We start from the raw sequence: 6,907 nt of genomic DNA, 5'->3' as shown, positions 1-6,907 counted from the left end.
TTTTTGTAGCAAGCTGCATTTGGTAGGAATGTTTCAAGAAAATTTTAAAAAGATAACATTCTTTCTGACACAAAGTAATAGGTGCTTTGTAGAAACTGTAAACACACCAAGAAGTCTAAAGAAAGAGCTACAAATCAGCCAGCATCTCACCATTCAGAGATAAACGCTGTTAACATTTACTGCATTTTTTCGATCTTTCTTCTGTGCTTATATATAGCTGAGATTGCAATTTATATGCAGTTACGTATCCTACTTTTCCACTGAACATTCTATCACAAGCCTTTTCCCATATCATTAAAAACCCTTATAACTGTGATTTTTATTGGCTTCACAATATTCCTTTGTATGTACGAACCCTAATTGACATAAGCATTCCCTTTTCTTTGGCTGTTTAGGTTAGGGAGGAATTTCTTGTTGATTCATTCCTCGGGTCCCATTGACACCAAAGCAGCATCTCAGCTGACGCCATTTCAGAAGTCTGACTAATCTCAGAGATTCTCAGTCTTTTAGGTTGAAACAATTTGTCTCTAAATAAGCCAATGACTTATTTATTTAACGCACAATAAACACATCCTTCAACCAGAGTATAACGTTTGAACTGGATGGGAGAGGTGACACAGAAGTCCCTATTCTTGAAGAGTTTGCATTATTATAAGCCTTAGAAAACTAAAGTGCATGAAACAAGTAATTTAAACAGATGCTCCTTGCCGGGCTGTGATGCTCATGGCCATGCTTCTCAAGGGATGGGTTGGCAGACGCAGAGCCGCCTGGTCAAAAGAGCGGCGGCTCTCTGCTGTCTCTGACACTTACCTTCAGAAGCAGGACGGGACCTCACAGGTTTGCTCCCAGGAGTGAGTCCCATGCTCAGTGGTTCACTTGGTGGACAAGGCCTGGCAGCTTCTATGAAGTGTGTGTTTGCTGAATAGTTTGGGTATGAATGTCAGTTACAGCAACTAACATATATTGAGTGTTTTCTGGGTCTAAGCACCCTATGAAGTGCTACTCAAGAACTCTTTATCCTCCTTATACCAGAAGGCAGTGTAGTACAGGGGTCAAAGACCCAACAGGGAGGGGCAAGCTGTTTGCTAACTGTGTAAGTTTAGATGAATAATTTAACCTATTTGTGTTTCTATGTCCTTAACTGTAGAATGGAGATAGAAAAATGTCTATCTCGTAGGGTGATTAAGAGGATTAGCTTAGTTAAGACAGGTCAAGCACTTAGCCTAGTGACTGACACAGAGTAAGCATGCAACAAAGGTGAACTGTTATTACATAAACCTCCCAAGAAACTTCCCAGTAGCTCCTATTTCATTTCTATTTTATGAAGCCTGAAATTGAGGCACAGAGAGGCCAGGTGCCTCGCCCAGGGTCACACAGACAGAATAAGAATCCCTAAGACTGGACTCCAGAGACTGTACTCAAATTACTATGCTATATTGCCCAGAGGGAGTTTTCCAGAGCCCTGAACACCAAAGCAGAGCACACTAACTTTTGTATGTGGTGAGATCTTCAAAGAAGCAAGCAGAGCCTGAAAAGGAAAGGGAAGACTAGAGATGTTTGTGTGTCAGGGTCCCAGACAATAATAGAAAGAATTCTTGCAAATGCCAGAAGTCAGGGAAGCCAGCTATAGTGTTTTGGTCCTTAGAAGGGGAGAGGGTTGGGAAATTTCTGTCTGCAGCAAAGTGGCCCATGGGATGCTGGCTACTGTACTGATGATGTAACAGGTGCAGATGATTCAAATTTGATGAAATAAAGCACTGTCCCTTCACTGGGTAGACCCTGTATGGGGCACTGGCCTAGGCAGAAAGAGTTGGAGGCAACTTGATTTTGTTTCAGTCTTTGACTCTTTTTTTCTCCAGTCAAGTTGAAGTCTCCTTGTACCCCCCTTCTCACTTCCATTCTCTTCCCTTCCTCTCCACTCACAGGAATTTGGTGTGATGTCTATTTATCTATTTACTTCTGTATAACACAAATGACATCATGCCAACCTTAGGGTTCTCAGCTTGCTGTTTTCACTCATTTTTGTGTTATCACGATCTATCTATGTTGATACAGATAGCTCAGTCTATTCATTTTAAGAGCGATATAGTAGTTCATTATATGAGTATTTTATAATGTGTCCATTTCCCTACTGATAGACGTTTCTTTTTTGTGGATATTGGCTATTTCAAGTAATATTGCGGTGAGCATTTTTATGCCATTCTCCTTGTAAAAATGTGTGAGGATTTCTGGTTTTGGTATCAAGTTATCATATAAAATGAACAGCGTAATTTTTCATTTTTTACCCCAGTTACTTGAAAGTGTTTAGATATATAAGGATTACATGTGAGGATTTTTTTGAGGGTTTAATAAAATATGTAAACTATTCAGATTGGTTTTCTTTTTAAGGAGAATGGAGGTATGGTAATATTGGAAGATGGTTGACTAGGAATGGAATTATTGAACTAGATAGGCAATTGCTAAATTGCTCTCTGAAGTAATTACATCAATTTATACTTCTGCCAGTGTTGTATGATAGTTACTGTTTCCCCACATTCCTCCAACATTTGGTATTTTTTAAGTTGTCTGATCATATCTTGTAGTTTTGAATGTGCAAGTAACTTATTATTAGGGACATTACGTTTCCCCCTATGGTGAACTGCTTGCCCGTATATTTGACCATTTTGCTAGTGGTATATTTGTCTTCTTCTTAATGATTTTCAGAATTCTTTACATGGCCTGCATTCAGATCCATATAGCTAGCTTTACCTATTATTTCAAAATATAGTCTATATTTTATTATATAATAATTATAAAAGTTTGGGGTCTTTTTACATATAGGCATTTAATTTATCTGGGGTTTATTTTTGTGTAGAGTGTGATCCAAGGATTCAATTTACCTTTTGTCATGTGGAAAACCAGTTACTGAGTTGCAGTTCAGTTTATTTAATGGTTATTTGTTTATTCAGTTATTCTAATTTTTTCTTGGGTGTGTGTGTGTGTATGTGTGTGTATGTGTGTGAAAACACACAAATCTATTTGTATAACCGTATCTATATCTCTCTATTATCTATCCATAATTTCCTATGTCATCTAATTTTTTGAATTTATAAGAATTTAATTCTTTCATAGGATACTCTTATGTAGGTACAGTTTATCACTTTTTCTTTCTTTTTTCATTGGGTGGCCTTGCTTGAGGGTTTTTTCCCCCTCACTGGTCTTTCAAAAACCAGCTTTTAGTTTTATAGATTGTTAATATATTTTTTCTATGAATTTTTATTCCTATCTTTTAAATTTATTCTCTTTTACTTTCTTTGATTTTATTTTTTTTTAATTTTTTTATTATTATTATTTATTTTTATTAGTTTCTGCTTTATAACAAAGTGAATCAGTCATACATATACATCTGTTCCCACATCCCTTCCCTCATGATTTTAATCTGTTTTTCCTTTTCCTACTTCTTGAATTGAATGTTTAACTCATTTATTTTCAATATTTAATACATGAATTTAAGACTATAAACTTTTCTGTAATTCTCTCCTGTCATCGACTAGCATAAATTTGATATATAGTGCTTTCCTTGTCATTCAGTTCCAAATATTTCATAACCTCCATTCTATAATTTTTTCTTTAACTCATTGGTTACCTAGAAGTATGATTTTTACTTTCTAAATTTATGCCTTTTATCTTTTTCTGCTTTATTTTTGTTATAATTACTTTCAAGTCATATTGTGAATGCTTAATGACATAGACTCCATAGGATTTCTGGAAACAACCTCTGTGACCTAGTGGGTGATCAACTTATGATGTTCCATGTAAGTGAAAAGAATGTGCATTCTCCATTTGGGTTACAGGGCTCTGTTTAATTAAATCTGGATTGGCATTAGGGCTGTTCAAATCTATCTATTTGCTAATTTTTGGTTTGCTTGATCTCTTACTAACTGATGTATGAAGAAAATTCCCACTTGCTGTCGATTTGTCAACTTATGAGTGTAACTCTGTCACTTTTTGCTTTACATGAGAAGAGACTGTTGGGCACGCACAAATTCATGATTGTTACATCTCATTGGTGGGTTTTCCCTTTTATGATTATAGTTTTCCCTCTTTGTGGCAGGTGTAGCTTGTGCTCTGCATCCTTGCTGTTAGCTTGGGGCCATCTGACTAGTTTTGGAGATCATCTTGGAGGCCATATGTTCCAGATGATCATAGCTACAGTATGAAGGCAGGCCTCTTCACTGATGTCAGACTTTATATATTAAGCCATTGGGATTTTAGGAGTTAGTCAGTCATAGCAGCTAGGGTCAATTATCCTAAAATACACTCTTATTTTCATGCTTTTTCCCATAAATTCTATTACCCATTTTGCTAATATACTCCTACTATATACAATTTTAAATTCCTTTTTTGTTCAAAATTTATCAATTCCTTTACATTCAACTTCTGTGTTCAACCTTGCTTTGAATGTGTATTCTTTAGGGACTTCCCTGGCAGTCCAGTGGTTAAGACTCCACACTTCGGCTGCAAGGGGCATGGGTTTGATCCTTGGTTGGGGAACTAGATCCCACAGTGAGGCCAAGAATTTTTTTTTAAATGTGTATTTTTTAAAACAGAGTATTTCTGGGTTAAAATTCATTTAGGTGTCTCTGTTTTGTTTAACTTAGTGAATTTAATTTTATTTGTTGTGTTTACTGATATCTTTGGTCTTATTTCTACCATCTTATTTTGTTTTGTACTTAACAAGCTATTTCTTTGCTTCTATTTTCCCCCTTTCTTGTTTTCTGTTGGAGTGCTTAAATTTTCTGTTTTTTCTTCGTTTTTGTTTTTTAATGGTACTCCTACAATTTTAATATGCAATCTTTTAAATATATATCTATTTCTTAATTTTCATTTTGTAATAATTTCAGACTTACAGAAGGTTGCAAAAATAGTACGAATAATTCCAGCATATCCTTCTTCATCCTCAAACAATCACAGTAAAATTATCAAAACTAGGAAATTAACATTGGTACAGTACTAATCACTAGTCTGTAAACTGTATTCACATTTTTTCAATTGTTCCCAAATTATACTTTTCCAGGACCGGGATCCAATCCAGGATTCAGTCCAGGATCCAATCTAGGATTCAGTCCAGGATCACTCACTGCATTTAGTTGTCATAACTTCTTTATCTCCTCCAATCTGGGATAGTTCCTCACTTTTCTTTATCTTTCATGACCTTTACATTTTGTAGAGTACTAGCCAAATACGTTTTGCAGAATGATCTTCACTTTGGGTTTGTCTGACGTTTCTTCATAATTAAATTCAGGTTATTTATTTTTGGCAAGAATACCACAAACACGATGTTGTGCTTTCTTTAGTACTGTGTGATACTAATTTGTTTTGTTGCTGGTGATGTTAACTTTGATCACTTGGTTATGGGGATGTCTGTCGGGTTTTTCTACTGTAAAGTTACCATATTTCCTTTTGCAATTGAGAAATATCTTGTAAGGGGATATTTTGTAACATGCAGCTATCCCGATTCTCATCATAAAATTACTCATTAATTTTAACATCCGTTGATGATTCTTGCCTACCACTCTTACTATTAACAGTGTTGGCAAATGGTGATTTTTCTAGTTCATCATTTCTTTTACATTTATTAATTGAAATATACTATAAGGAAGAGCTGTCCCTATTCTGTATTTATTCAATATTTTTATTCCTATCACTGTATACTCACTTTTATTCTTATGGGTCATAATCTTTTACTATCATCATTTATGTTATTGTTCAAAATGTCTCAGGTTTGCCATTGGGAGTTTCCTCAAGTTGGCTTCTGTGCTTTTTGACATGCCCCCATCATTTTTTGAGCACTTGTTTACTTTTGGCACCATAAGATATTCTAGGCTCACTTTATGCTGTCCCCGCCCTAGCCCTGAAATCTGCTATTTCTCCAAGGAGTTCTCGTTCCTTTTGTTGGAAATCAGATTCTGAAACCAAAATCTGGTTGCTAGGTGTGCTCTTTGCTACTGTGGTGTCATTGCTTTTAGGTCCTTTTAGTAGACAAAATTAGAAAATCATTTCATATCAGTTCATAGAATCTTCCTCTTTCTAGCTTATAGTTGTGCAGTATTCCATTGTGTGGATGTACCATAGTTCAACTACTCTCTTATATGTGGGTATTTAGACTGTTTCCAGTATTTTGCAATGACAAACAGTGCTGCCATGAACAACCTCATGCCATATGTATTTTTGTATTGTTGGAGGTGTATCTTCAGGGTAAATTCCTAAAAGTGGAAATGCTCCATCAAAAGGCAAATGCATATATAATTTGTTAGATATTGACAACTCATAGAGAGTTGTAGTAATTTCCAGTTTCCATTTTCACAACTTTATTTGAGAGCTGTTACTTCCTCTTCCACCACAGATTTTTTTTCAGTAGAATGTGTAGTTTTAGAAAATTTCACTAATCTGATAAGAAAAGGGATCTCATTTTAATTTGTATTTATCAAATTATGAGTGAGTTTATATCTTTTTTATGTTTGGTGCTGTATTTATATCATTCTTTTGGTAAATTATCTGCTCATGTCTTCTTTCCATTTTTCTATTCGGGTTTTGGTACTTTATCCCTCAATTTTTATGAGTTGTTTATATGTTAGTAATATTAACCCTTTGTGTTATCTTCTGCAAGTATTTCCTCCCAGTTTGTCAGTTGTCTTTTGACTTTGCTTTTGTTTTTTTTCTTTTTTATCAATAACTTAAAATATTTTAAAAATAAATGTTTATTTATGGAAACATTTATCAGCATTTTCTCTTGTTACCTTTGGATTTTGGGTCACAGTTAGAAGGCCTTTCCCTATACTGATGTTAAAGAGAAATTCACCTATATCTTCTTTTAGTATTTGTATGGTTCCACTCATACCTTCCATTTTATTTTTATCCAGTGTTT

The sequence above is a fragment of the Mesoplodon mirus genome (assembly GCF_964341445.2).
Source record: "Mesoplodon mirus genome assembly, chromosome: 4".
Lineage (NCBI taxonomy): Eukaryota > Metazoa > Chordata > Mammalia > Artiodactyla > Ziphiidae > Mesoplodon > Mesoplodon mirus.
The sequence above is the reverse complement of the archived record's forward strand: the minus strand, read 5'-3'. Positions refer to the sequence as shown.